The sequence below is a fragment of the Ailuropoda melanoleuca genome, chromosome 3 (genome assembly GCF_002007445.2).
Source record: "Ailuropoda melanoleuca isolate Jingjing chromosome 3, ASM200744v2, whole genome shotgun sequence".
Lineage (NCBI taxonomy): Eukaryota > Metazoa > Chordata > Mammalia > Carnivora > Ursidae > Ailuropoda > Ailuropoda melanoleuca.
Window position 1 is genome coordinate 62,892,051 of NC_048220.1, and position 15,117 is coordinate 62,907,167.

Consider the following 15,117-nt stretch of genomic DNA (forward strand, 5'->3'; position numbering starts at 1 on the left):
TGGATTGGGGCCCCCCAGGTAATAATTAGAATCAGACAAGTTTGTCACACAGTAGTCTTTAAAAAGATTGAGAAAACAGTTTTCTAAGAAATTTACCTGTATACAATTCTAATAATTTTTAGTGCTTTAAGGACAACAAAAAGAAAACAAATACATAAATCAAAAAGGCAAAAAAAGAAAATAAAATCGTAACTTTATAGCAACTCAAATATTTCCATACCTATTTCTTTAAGTAAGAAATAAAGAAAAAAGAATGGGGAGTTTGGAAATCAAGTCAAAAATGGAGGGAAAAATACAGCCTTTATTAAATATACATATCACTTCAGTTTATTAGTAAATTTTGATACAAGATGTTCCATTTATATGTATTATATATATACAGGCCCATCTTGTATCAAAATTACTATTATATCTATCCATTATCATATAGTGTGTATATATACTCATATGTGCAAATATATAGTTTTAGTGATAAAATTAGATTAGTATATACTAATATATACTATGTGTGTGTGTATGTGTGTGTGTATATATATATATACACTATATAAAAGACCCAATTTTATCACTAAAACTGTATGATTTGGGGTGAGAGAGCCAATATTATGAATTTTTTTCCCTTCAGGAAATAAATTAGATATATGATATCATAAATTTCCCCATACTATTCCTTATTTTTGTCTATACTAGATTTCATAATTGACATCTTCCAGATTGCAATTTTGGTCATAATTAGTAATAATAGGTATTATTTGAGTTCTAAAACTTTGATAAATATTGATTTAGGGTTTTCTTTTTCTTTCTTCTTTTTTTTTTTTTTTAAGATTTTATTATTTACTTGACAGAGACAGCCAGAGAGAGAGGGAACACAAGCAGGGGGAGTGGGAGAGGAAGAAGCAGGCTCCCAGCGGAAGAGCCTGACGTGGGGCTCGATCCCAGAACTCCAGAATCACGCCCTGAGCCAAAGGCAGATGCTTAACGACTGAGCCACCCAGGCGCCCCTAGGGTTTTCATTAATGTTATTTTGTTAATTTTAATTAAGTTAATAAATATATTAAATGTGAGAGGTGAGAAAATATAGTGTTCTCTCACTTATTTGCTCTGTGATCTTTAGGAAGTTTCTTGTCTCTGAAGTTCATTCCTCTCATCTATAAAATGGTGTTAAAATAGGGCCTTGCTCTTAGGGTTGTTATGAGGATTAAGTAAGTTAAAAGTTACAAAGTACTCACAGTAGGGTCTGGCACATGGTAACTGCTCGATAAATATTAATTAGTAGTAGTAAAAGCAAGATGGCATCATGTCTTTTCAAATAACAGGTCTTTAAAATGACCACAGACTATCAAAAAACAGGAAATTTCTAAGAATAACCATGACACAATTAATAATTTCACAAGAACAGGGATGCCTGGGTGGCTCAGTCGGTTAAGCGTCTGCCTTCGGCTCAGGTCATGATCCCGGGGTCCTGGGATGGAGCCCCACATCAGGCTCCTTGCTCAGTGGGGAGTCTGCTTCTCCCTCTGCCTGCCGCTCCCCCGATTGTGCTCACTCTCTCTCTGACAAATAAATAAAAAATCTTAAAAAAATAATAATAATTTCCCAAGGGCAAAGTTGAAAACCTGAACAGTAACAAGAAAACTCCCTGTCACTTAAATTTTATTAGATGTGTTTTAATTATTCGAGAAAAAAACAGGCTAAGTAGAATGAAGTTAGGAAAAATTTACAGAATTTCATAGATGGAAGAGACTTTAGAATCACAGTGCAACATTTTGTTACTTCACAGATAGGCAATTTGAGGCCCAGAAAACGGGAAGGAATTAACCAAAATCTTAATGAGAAATTGGTTTCTAAATCTGGTAGGTAGATGGGCCAGAGTGATTTGGTTTGGTAATTCTGTTCGTCACAAATTATTTTCAAAAGATAATTCAATACAATATTTTTTTGTTTTGTTTTCCCCAAGAGAAAGCTAACAAAATTTAAACAAGGAACTAAATTTCTAGCCAAGTAAGCTGGATTTTATTGTTGAGGGTCAATCCCAGAAAGAAGATGGATAACGGGGAGGAAACAAAAGGAGATGGTACCATTCCAGGCTGGGCAAACACTTAAGGCTCAATCAGAATTTCTTGGGGCTGGGGGTGGGGTTGGGTATATTTTTAAATGGCCTTAGGTAAATAAAATATGCACACTGAAGAAAGTCTTGAACGGATTCTTTTCCTTTCTTAAGGCAATACTATGTTAATGTTTTGTTTTGTTTTGTTTTGTTTTGTTTTGTTTTTTGTTAGAACCACTCCTCCCTACCCCCAACTCCCCGCTGAGTTTAAAGCTCATTCTTCCTTCTGGTTCCAGAAATAGAATTGTTGGCCTAGGATAAGCCAACCCTCATGCAGAGAATACCTTATCTACAGAGGATGCTGCAGACAGAAATGGACACAGAACTCTAGAGAGGCCAATCAGAGCCCATGAGGCTGAATTTTCGGGCTTGGATTTCAGCTACTGGGACTATCTCTTCTACTGAGCTAGGGCATTGATAATAATCCTAAGAACGTGCAATCTAGAGGAAGTGAAACGAAGAGATGAGCCCATGTGATATCATATGAACCCAAAATTTAAGCTACATCTGATACCAGAAAGCTTTCAAGAGCCAATTAAACAGTATTTTGCTTAGGCCAGTAAAGACCAGATTTTTGTATCACTAACTAACTCACTTATAAATGTACCTACATCACCTCGTTGGACACTAAGGTGGAGATGCTTGCCTATGTTGAGGTCGGCATTGGAACCAGAACAGGCCTGAGTCTGCAGACAGAACTCACCAACTGATGGCAAAGGAGGAGGAAAATGAGACAGGACTGAAATACAACCAAAACAATGGTTCTCAGCCTGCTTGCACATTATTATAGACGCCTGCTGACCTTTTGAGAATATACTCAGCCCCTCCCCTACAAGATTCTAATTTAACTGATCTGGGGTGGAGCCCACACCTCAAGATGATTCTAGTGTAAGGTTAGGGCTAAGAACCATGGCCTAGAATCACAAATCCATTAAAAAAAGTTCTCATTTCCTGATGACTAATGGGAAGTCCTCTAGCATAGTGAGGAAGAACCTGGGCCGTGGCCTTATGTGGGCCCAAGTCTGAATCTTACAGTGCTTCTGGCTAGTAAGTTTGCACAAGTTTCTTAAACTCTTGAAACATGAAGTTGGTTTGGGTTTTGCCCTGTTTTAAATGTAAAGAATGGGAATTACAGTTCACACTGTTGTGAAGTTTGAATGAAATAATGTAGCTTTTTTTTTTTTTAAGATTTATTTATTTGAGAGAGAGTGTGCGTGAGTGTGTGCACACACGAGGTAAGAGGAAGGGGCAGAGGAAGAAGGATAGAGAGAATCCTGAGCAGACTCCTGCTCAGCTCCATCCCATGACTCTGAGGTCATGACCTGAGACGAAATCAAGAGTCCCATGGAGGGGCGCCTGGGTAGCTGAGTCCTTAAGCATCTGCCTTCGGCTCAGGGCGTGATCTCAGGGTCCTGGGATCAAGCCCCGCATCGGGCTCCCTGCTCTGCTGGGGGCCTGCTTCTTCCTCTCCCACTCCCCTGGCTTGTGTTCCTTCTCTTGCTGGCTGTCTCTCTCTGTGTCAAATAAATAAATAAAATCTTAAAAAAAAAAAAAAGAGTCCCATGGAAGCTCAATGGACTGAACCACCAAGCAGGCACCCCGAAATAATGTAGCTCTTAAAACAGGGCTTGACACGTATGAAATACTCATGGGTCAGCTGTCTGTGCTGGTGAAGGAAGGAATAGTACAAAGGCAGGCTGTGCAGGCTGTGGCATCAGAACTCTGTACTCAACAAGTACTCAATGGGTAGCTTTAGACAAATAATTTTCCCTTTCTGAGCTTCAGTTTTGTAAGTTATTCAATGGTACAATAAAATGATTCATTACAAGAGGTAAACATATATCTTTAGTTGGTTACATATATCAGATATGGTAAGTGACAGTGTCTAGAACACAGCAGTTATTTAAATCTTAGTTTGCAGTCTTAGTTTTACTTAAAGCACAAATACAAGAAAACCACAATTTTTCTGATTATAGGAATAAAAATTTAATGTTAAGTGAATTTGTGGGAGGTTTCACATAAGCATGGGAAGCACATGCTAGAAAATTGATTCCCATGGGTGAATTCATACTTCCGAGATAATTAACAGGAATCATAGATCGCCAGTGACAGAAGGTACAAAATGACAGCATTAACAAAGAAATATATTACATGAAAAGTTAAATTGACCTTTCCAAAATAGCAGGGTCAGGCTGATGGATGAAAAGTAAGTAACAAGAACACTTCCTGCAAATGAACGAGAAAAACAAAACAAAATAAAACAAAACAACCAAAAACACCACAGGGTGATTTCTTAACCAAGCATTGGTAACCTGCCCAGTTGAACTCGTTCAGACATAACGATCCTTTCCCCTATCTCCATGGTGCTGGTTACAGGGAATCCCTGAATGAAATGATTGCTTAGTGAGCAATAAAATACATACATGAGAAAATAGGTACACATACATGTACACATAGGAATAAATAAAATAAATAATGAAGATCAACTCTAAATAGAAACATTGGTTGATGGCATTTCCCCATAAGTCCATACTTGTTGGATGGAAACATTGAGTTGCAGCAGTTCTGTGTACTTGAAGAATATTTTTGAAGATTTCAACTTAACTGGGAGCAGACCTGTCACACCTGCCTTGTTAGAGCATCTGATAACCTCCATAATTAGCAGAGGACAATGAAAGTAAATCTAAGCTTAGGAAGTGGAAGTAGAAACTTGAAGACGGAATTTAAAAAACTGCAGCAAATAATTATTCATTAAATACCCCTTGACTCTCCAATGTGAAATAAGACCAGCACTGAACAACACAGACATAATCATGACAGGTGAGTTTTCTGAGATGCAGGTAGAAGGTGAGTCTGCTCTCCAGAAGTGGGGTGTCAGCTCTGGGATGAAGGTTAGTGACTTCTCCAGCAGCATTCACAGGAACTCTGGATGTGTCAGCCAGGCCTGTGTACTCTTTGCACTCAGTCTCAAGTCTCAGTTTTGAAATGTGTGAAAATCACCAAATTAGACAGTGTCATATGAAATTATGAACATTTTCCTTCTTGTTTTTAATTATTGGAGATTGTCGTTGACCTGTGTTAACTGATGTCTGTTGCATTGCTTAAACAGCTGAGCTCTGATGTGAACTCCTTTCACTGGTAATGAAGAAAGGGGTATTTGCTTCAGTAACCTGAGTGTGACAGAGATGTCAACTACGAAAAACATGACATTTTTATCCCTGAAACAAAGAATAATTTTTCTGCTGTGTATTTTTTCACTGAGGCACCATATGATCTATAACCATATGATCTACAAATCTGGTTTCTTCTAGTCCTCTGAAAATCTCAGGGATTAGAAATATTCTTGTTCTTTCTTAATTACCTTCCTCGTTTCCAAATTAAGTCTATCTTTTTAATAATCAATTTGTATTCAAGTTCTGAATTCTTTCATGGCAGTAAGCCAAGAATGAAAGAAAATATTGTTGGTTAAAAAGGCTATAAGCGAAGCTAAGGAAGCCTGATTTATTTTTGTCCATTCTTACTCACTCGTGCTTCAGGAGGGGTTTTTCTTAATTTCTCTTCGGTAGGTTCATCGTTCTTCCTTCCTATAAACTTGAGGCAAGACAGCCGGATATCCTGGGATTCTGCATCTTCTACGTCAGCAAAACTCAAAGTCTGTGCTACGAGAGGGGTGTGACTCTGTTTAATCACAGTGTTACATAACTCTGCAGATTCTCTAAGGTGCAGTGAAATTTAGAGGTGACAGTGAAAGTATTACAATTCCACCAAGTGTTATACAGAGAAACCATGCACAGGGAAGGCTGAACCCTTTTAAACAGCTAGTAGGAACATAATGAACTATTTTTTTTTTTCTCTACAACATTTGGATCAAACAAAAATAGCTAGTTGAGATTTTGGTCACAAACATGAGATCCTGTTAAAATATACCTATTAAGCAGACAAATAAATCCTGCATACTATTTATGGATGTTCACTACTTTCATAGAATATACATTAAGTAGGAATGAAAAAAATTCAAATGGACTAATGTGCAGTAGATATTTTTAGTCCTTTTTGAATGAAAAATACATTGACACATTTAGGGGTGTGGCTAAATTCCTTGCATTATTTTTCTTTAAAAGTGCTCCCAAAGCCGTTTTTCACCATGACAGGAGTACTAGAGACAGTAGTATAAAGAACAGCAGCAGCAGCCGCAGTAGTAAGAGGAGCACTAGTAGGATTTAGGCAGTGTTTTTAAAAATAAATGTTACTCATAGTATCCTTATGAAATTGGTTATAACTGAGAAAGCTGTTACACAGGTAAGAAAAATTATGTCATAGTGAAACTTTAAAGATGAATATAGCATTTTATAAAGTTCTGACTTTATAAAATTTCACCGGCAACCCTGAAATTATATGACAGTCAAATATACCAGAGTGGCTTACTAGCAGATCTTAAGACTTATTCAAATACAGAAATTAAGAGAGTTGATAGTAATTAAGTTGTGCTGATGGAAGGATAGCCTAATTCAACCTCCCTTCAAGAAAAGTGGGCAATTATAAAGTAGCAAAAAAACCCACAGATGGGGTACCTGGGTTGCGCAGTTGTTAAGCGTCTGCCTTTGGCTCAGGGCGTGATCCCGGCGTTCTGGGATCGAGCCCCACATCAGGCTCCTTTGCTATGAGCCTGCTTCTTCCTCTCCCACTCCCCCTGCTTGTGTTCCCTCTCTCACTGGCTATCTCTCTCTTTCAAATAAAAAAACAAAAAGCAAAAAAAACCCCACAGAAAACAAAAAGAAAAAACCATGCAATAAGAATGAAATATCAATAGAAATAGTAGTACTTTGGATCTTCTACTAAGAGCTGATTCCTGAGGTCCAGAGTAATGTGATACAAATCTGCATTCACATTTTGCTAGCCCCTACTAATCTCACAAAGCCTGTTGGCATTGTGGAGTAGGAATATAATATCTCCATACCATACTTAGGAGTAAGTTTTCACATAATTTTATATGATTCAAAATTCTTTCAACTTTACATTATCATTTAAAATCTCTTTTCATTCCAAACTTTCCCCAACTCCCATCACTATTATAGATGACATCCATAAGTACTGAGCAATGTTGTTAAGGAATGAGTTTAAGTATTTTTTTCTTCAAGATTTCTTTCAGCCATATCCTTAGTTCTTATTATATGCCTCTCTAGTAAACCACCATTTGAAATTGTCCCAAGATGGGGGTACACCAACATCTTGGAAAATAAAGGAGATTTTGGCAATATTAAATAAGACTATAGTAATGAATCAGAGAAGAAATCACCTTGTAATCTTTCCTGGAAAACATGAGGAAGCAAAAAATCTACTTTCACATAATGATTTCCCAATTATAAAATGTTCTAAGACAAAGATGACAAATTTGTGGTACTTATGATACTTCCTTAATACGGAACAGCGACCCCCTCTCTCCCAAACATAGTAAATAACATTCATTTGTCAGGACATTTTTTCCTGCTGAGTCTAAATATGCCCTCTGAGTTCTCAATACTACAATCCAGACAGCCTTTAGCAATTGCTGGCACACAAATTTAAGTTTGACATCCTAATCTATAGGAGAATTTGAGATCTACTAAATAGGATTGTTATAGAAGAGAATTCATAATATAAAATGTCACCTGTAGCAAAGCCAAGGGAGAGATTAATGCAGACCAAACAGCTCATGCCTCCTCCATCTGAGAATCTCCCTCTTAGAACATCATCCAAAAACTTATTCTAGTTTCTTTTGTTGATACTGCTGCTACTTTAGTATTTTGTTTGCTTGGGTTTCAATATCCAAAAACCAGTATAGCTGACTTTAGTTTAATAACTTAGATTAATAATACCTTTATGCACCCCAATTTTTCTGGTCTGCTTAACGCAAAATATATGGTTTATTGTTTGTTTCACTGTTATTTTGCTATGTTTTGGCTTTAAAATAAACTTTCCAAGCTGAAAAAACTTTCAAGAGATTTTAATACAAATGACAAAAGCTGAATATATGCCCCAGAAAAAGCTGTTCTTTCACTATGGTGACACACAATGTTCACAGCATTTGATACAAAGTCAGAATCTAATCTACATTTCTGAATGAATAAACAGTAAGAGACAATCCTTCAGTAATATATCCAGTCAGGGTAGTATTCATCGGTCTCTGTCAAATGACCATGAAATATATCCATTTGTCCAGGTTCTTTCTCATCAAAATCTAACATAAAAAATATCTGAGTATTCTTAAGTTCACCCACACTTAATGATACAGAGAAATATTTAAGATGTATTGGCACCTTGCTTTAAGAAAAGAAACAGATAAAAAGTGCCCTAATCCCTTGTGCTGAATGGTTAGCGAAATTCTGAACATTTTTATGACACTTGTTCTGGAAGTAACAAGAGCAGCTCATTTAACAAGCTGATAAATATTTCTTAATGAGCCTCTTTGTACCAAACTAGTATTTCTAATTAAAATAGAATGGGGGCATCTTGTTTATAAGAATGTGGGCTCAGAATCCATTCAGATTTTCTTTAAATTCTCAGAAGAATTCTATTGCCATAACCCAAATGGCTTAGGTTAAATACTATGACTCACTGAGGGAACAGTTTGGAAAATGCTAAAATTATAAAAATGTTTTCTCCCTTAAAAGAGCATTTGAACCTGGCATTGTTGGTAGAACTATACAGATGCCTTCTCCTGGGCTCTAGGAAAAACAGTCCTCCCCCAAAACCTCTGGGCCTCTAAATTAGGTAAGACTTTCTCCTTCCTGTTCCGGCAGGAACATACTGCACACTCCATCCAGCTGTGTCCATTTACCAGTGGTGTACTCATCCACCACAGCTTGCTTTACATTCCAATAGAGAATATATCTACTCAACACTCAGCAGTTATATTTGCAGAACCTGTTTGGTATATACCGTCTGTGTGGAGATTACAAAGGGGCCCACATTCCCTCAAACAATTTATAATATCTCAAAGCTGGCTATGACAGGGTGTCAAGTTAAGAGCCAGACAAGACTTGAGAGGCTAAAGGAACTCCTATGACCTACTTCAATGGCTGGGAAAGGCTTAAGATGTAAGGTAGCACTTCAAAGAGGCTCTGATCAAGTATTCCTTGCTATTTATTCTTCACGAAATTCCTTGTAGGGATTATTTATGCGACATAAAACGACCACAAAATCTCTGCGGTTTCCAACAACAAGTATTTATTTCTCATTCATGACTTGTGTTCACTGTGGGTCAGCTTTATCTCTGCTCCAGGTTCAGAGAGCATTCTCCCTGGACTCAGGCTGATAGAGCAGTCATGAATGAAGCATTGCCTGTCCTTAAGGCAAAGGGAAGAAAGAACACTGAGTCATGCACTGGCTCAGAAACCTCTGCTAGGAAGTGGCTCATTGCTTTCACTCGCATTTCATTTGCCACTGCTAGTCACTGGTCGATGCCTAAGTTAAACAGTGCAGGGCTGTATAAGCCTCCTCTAGGAGGGGGTCCACAGGGAGAAACACTGATTACAGTAGAAATGTTCCAATCTTCTACAGCAAGTCAAAGTAATCTCCACTGCTAATTTGCACAAGGTAGAGGAAGGCCAAGAATTATTTTAGTCAATTCTATTACATAAGCAAGCAAAGACAAGAGTGAGAGTTATTGGGCACCTCCCAGGCTAAGTTCTTTACATAATTATTACATAGAATCATCTCAACACAGAGTCGGATGGCATCAGCTGCTTGATTTTACAGAGGAAAAAATAACCATGCTAAGGAATAATAATGTTATGCTGAAGGCCATAAATATCAGATTGCAAGTGAATTTGATCCTTTAAGTCAGGTATACAGAGTGTCATCCTCATCATCAAAAATATTTATTAAGAACTCATTTATATGTGACAGGAATTAATACAGACAGCCCCTTTAGAGTTGACAATCATATAGGCATATTTAGGACATGCATACTTTTAAAAATGACAGAATAAAACATGAATAAAACCCAAGTCAATGGAAAAAGGTTTACAGTCCATATAATAAGAATTTATGAAACTTATGCATATATAATAAGAATAGGAAAAATAGAAAGAAATCTATTCACATTATCATTACCTTAAAGCTCTATAGCATTAGGGGACAAAGGTAGGTGGAATCTCTAGCTAAACTAATATGGTTTCTAATATTTCTAAAACTAATATTTTTAAGTAGCTCAACAAAAGGGAAATGAGTAGCATTCGTGTTCTCAACTTTCTTTGTTCTGAGAATACTAAAACAACAGGCATTTTTATAATCATGTGCACTCAGATTCCCCAGATGGACTAGGTAATTAATGATTAGGCCTGTCAGTCTCTACTTTTACAGAATAAATACATTTATTTCTTTAAACTATAGTAATTCTCCCTTGATAATGCTAATCACAGACAGATAAATATTTTCACTTTTATTCTCTACAGCATCTCCCATCTGCATCCTTTTTGTATACATAATTCAGTCAGTGTCCTGGGCCTTACTTACCCACACAAAACCACGTTTCTGGGTACACGATTGACTCTTGCATCCACAACATGTTGAACCACAGCCTGAGTAGTTGGACTCTTCCAATCTACAGAACCCTGGTTATTAACCTTTAGTTTCACAAGTATTACCTAAGGTACTTGTAAGAAGAAAAAATGAAAAAGGAAGATTTCATCCTGTTCCTTCTCCATTCTGGTTCAATCTCTTCAATACAGAAAGGGGTCTAGGAATCAGCAGTTTAAAGCAATCCCTGGGGCGGGGAGATCTGAGGGCTTTCCCAGGCCACAGGAGGCAAGTCAACTCTCCATTGTTCCTCCATTCTAACACCACATTTTGATGAGTATTTCCAAAGATATTTTATAGCAAATTTTATTATCTCAGGCTAGAACTTATTTTCATTCTGCACTATAGGAATGGATTACTGAATCCTCTTCTGAATTATGCATTCTTGGGTTACTGTGACCCAAGAAGTTATGAGAATGTGCTTATTCAAGATGAATTTTCAGACAAAAAAAAAAAAAGTTTCTGCTTATGATTACAATAAATATCAGCTGATGGAAAAGCAATAAAAATGCCATGGAAGGAAACTCAGGAAAATGCAAACAATCTCAGCTTGCAATGAAAAATTCTGATTTGTTCAATATACAATATGAAAATTTGACATAATTTTTGCTCAGAAAGGTAAAAAACTGCTATAAGGATCCTGATGTGCATATTTTCAAAAACAAACAATTATCTGGCCTATACCATTAACATCTGGGTTAAGGAGGAAAGAAGTTCCTAACCACGTCTCTTCACATGCTTTACCTCAAGCCAAGCTTGGCCACCACTGACAGCCCGCTGAGCCTTCCCTGGTTCCATGTGCTTTCTCCCTTTGTTACTTCCCAACTATTCCTTCACCTCAGCATGTGTGAATCACGACTATTCTTTAAGACCCAGTTCCAGGGCTGACTTACCCATTACATCATCTACATCCCTCCAGCCAGAAATAACCAGTCCATCCAACTTCCTCTGGTACTTTCTGTCTGCTCTGACATAATTAATTGGTTTTACTTTAATTATAATTATCTTCATTCACAGATGCTGATTTCTTACTATAAAGCTAGAGACAAGGACTTATTTATCTTTATATTACCTAGAGTGCCTAGTGTGGACAAATATTCCAGTGTGTGTGGAAAAACAGATCAGTGAAGAAAGAAACCATATTCAGGGCGCCTGGGTGGCACAGCAGTTAAGCGTCTGCCTTCGGCTCAGGGCGTGATCCCGGTGTTCTGGGATCGAGCCCCACATCGGCTCCTCCGCTGTGAGCCTGCTTCTTCCTCTCCCACTCCCCCTGCTTGTGTTCCCTCTCTCGCTGGCTGTCTCTATCTCTGCTGAATAAATAAAATCTTAAAAAAAAAAAAAAAAAGAAAGAAACCATATTAAAATACTTCAATTACCAGTAGCTTCTCTAACTGGATACAAGTGGAGACATAGAAAAAATTGTTAAGAAAACATCTTAATGAAGATGAATATTTCAATTGTTTTAAATCAAATTATCTCAAGCTCAAGATCATCAGTTCTTTGCTGTGAGGTGATATCCTGTGCATTGTAAGATTATTAGCAAGTGTGTTTGGCCTCTATTCATGAGATGCCAGTCACAACTCCTCCTTCAGCTGTGACAACCAAAAATGTCTCCAAGATATTGTCAAATGACCCCTAGGGGTAAAAATCACCACTGGTTGAGAAGAGTATTTTACAGTATAACTGTTTTCTAGGATTGTACAAGGAAAAGCCACGCATTTACCTGTTACTCATAGAGGATGGAGAAAAAGTCCAAGATATAGTAGAAACACTCATGGGAAAGACATCTGTGACATAAAGAATATTTAATGTGCAGTCTCATTGTTACAGAGAGAATGAGGAAAATGACAGAAGACTTGAGATGAGCAGCTTAAATTTTTTTCAATAAGGGAAAAAGGTAGATACTGAGAATCTGTGTGGAAAATCTTGTCCCTGAAAAAACAAGTTTTTGAAATATTTCCTTAAGTTGTCAGAATTTAGGAAGAAATGGGTAGTCACTAGGATTAAACACGGGTCCATTAAGGTCAGACTGTGCTATACTGACTTCTTTTATGACCATATAAATAAATTAGAAAATACTGAATTTAAACTGCAAGAAATTTGATAAAAACTGGAATGATATCCTTTTCAAAGGTGTTGGAGCACAAACTGAATGCCACCCACTTAGGAGTCCTTCTACAAGAAAATGTATGCAGCAGATAAACTAGGAGACCTTCTATTGCTAAGACTGTGTAAGTGAAGATAGTACACCGTACTCAGGTCACAATTTCTTTTCTCATTGATTAAACTCATGAGGAAGAGTTCTTGGTAGTACAGTCTGAGGATCATAGAAGAGTGGAAACTCACCCAGCAAAAATACATAAAATGAAAGCTGAGAACAAGGATGCAGATCCACCACTAGACAGTAAGTTTCAAGAGGACAAAAATAGCACTGCTTTAGCTCATTATTTACCTGGCACATAGTAAGTGCTCAATAATTATTAATGAAGAAATGAATGTCACCAATGTACTTTCACTCCACTTACCCATGAAGATATGGCGGCCTTCACTTGGAGGAGCCAGAAAGCTAAACCACACATATTCTTTGATTGCAAGTTTGAAACCGATTAGACAAGGTGAGAAAGGGCTTCCTGGCCGCTGCTTCTTCTGAAGTGATTCATATATGAGCAAAACTATTATCTTCTAAAGATGCTAGCTTGGTGCTCTCCTAGCAGATGAGTACATACTACACACAATTTATCCCTTCCACGTACGCTACCACCTCAGCGTGGTTAGTACGGCTGATTGTCTTTCCTTCATTGACACAGAAGAGAGGAAGACTCAATAAGAGACATAACCATGCAGCCTGTTAGCAGTCTCTGAGGGTCATGCTTACATGTCCTCACATTTTCAGGGCAGAGGAAGGGGGGTGGGAAGCCTAGCATGACAATCAGTATCAAAATTACAGCTCCATGATAAGAAATGCTGTCAACGTGGTAATGACTTGTTTAAACATTTATTAAATCACTTCACAACAAATAGTAACACATGAAGTGTTATCTTCACATTTCACAGCGACATCACTTCTAAGCAGGAAAAAATGCTAGCCAAACTGTTTTAAAATCCTCATCAAGATATTATTTAGTTAATATTGAGGAGCTTAATTATTCTTGTTTGTTCACAACCTTTTTATAAACAAATTTGGCAACCAACGCAAGCATGGATGTATTATTATTACCAAGAAAACAGAAGTCTAATATCAGGATATTCAATATTAGAATATCCACCACAAAATAATTTTAACCTTCTCTATGCACTTTTCAGGCATTCTCTATTTTAGTTTGACTTTCCATGATCATGGATTATAACAAAGTTATTATTGATGACGGAATCTTCACTAAAATTTATAAAAATCATGTGAATTTAATGTTCAATCAAATGTTGCTCTTTTCATCATTTTTAAAATTTGTACTCCAAAGAAAAGAAACAAAGAAAAGGAATGACTTTTTTTTTAAAAACCACGCTCCTATTGGTTATCCCTAAAATGCCACCCATTCTGGTGCACACACACACACACACACACACACACACACACACACACATCAAGTTCTGAATAGTAGTTCAAGGCTAGTGTGGCATCTCCACAAAGCTAGAGACCCTACATCCTTCTTTAATGTCTCATCACCACCAGTATAAGCTCCTTGAGGACAGGATCGTTGGAGTGCTGCCTGTCTGCAGTTGATGGTGGTTCACCACCATGTCTACTGCGTCCTCATTCCAGTGTAGGAAATTTGTGTTGGACGGGGGAGGAGTATAAAACAGAACATGCCCTTTCACTCAGGGCACTATTTAGAAGTTGTTCACATCACATCCCTTTGACCAGAACATACTCACTTAGCCACTCTAAAATGCAAAGCAGATTGGAAAATACTGCTTTGATCATGAGGTAGCCATGTGCCCAACTATAATTTGAAGGTTCTGTTACAAAGGAAAAAGGAGAAATAGATATTGGGGACATCTACAAGGCTCTGACAGACTTTGAACTATTTTTAGTGTTTGACCCAAGTTCAGTCTTGCTGTTACTCTAGGATGCAGAAAATGCTTTCTCTGGTTAGTCAAAACACCTGACCCCAAACATGGTGAAACAGCCCATGCTGGAAGACACTGAATAGGTTTTTGTTTTGACTTTCTGACAAATTTTTCTCAAAGAGGCACATTTTGATCTCAGATCCAGGAAGTTCTGACTGAAGAGTCTTTGTGCCACAGAAGCCTGGATGCTAGCTGTGACCACCATTCGTGCCACAAATGAGAGCAAGTTACAAAACCAGGCGTGATTTTATGCTGAAGTTAATTCCTCCCCTTTGCCTGATTGAGCATAAATCTTATTTTTTAAAGATTTTATTTTTATTTATTTGACACACAGGGAGAGAGAGAGAGAGACAGAGAGAAAGAGCACAAGCAGGGGGAGTGGC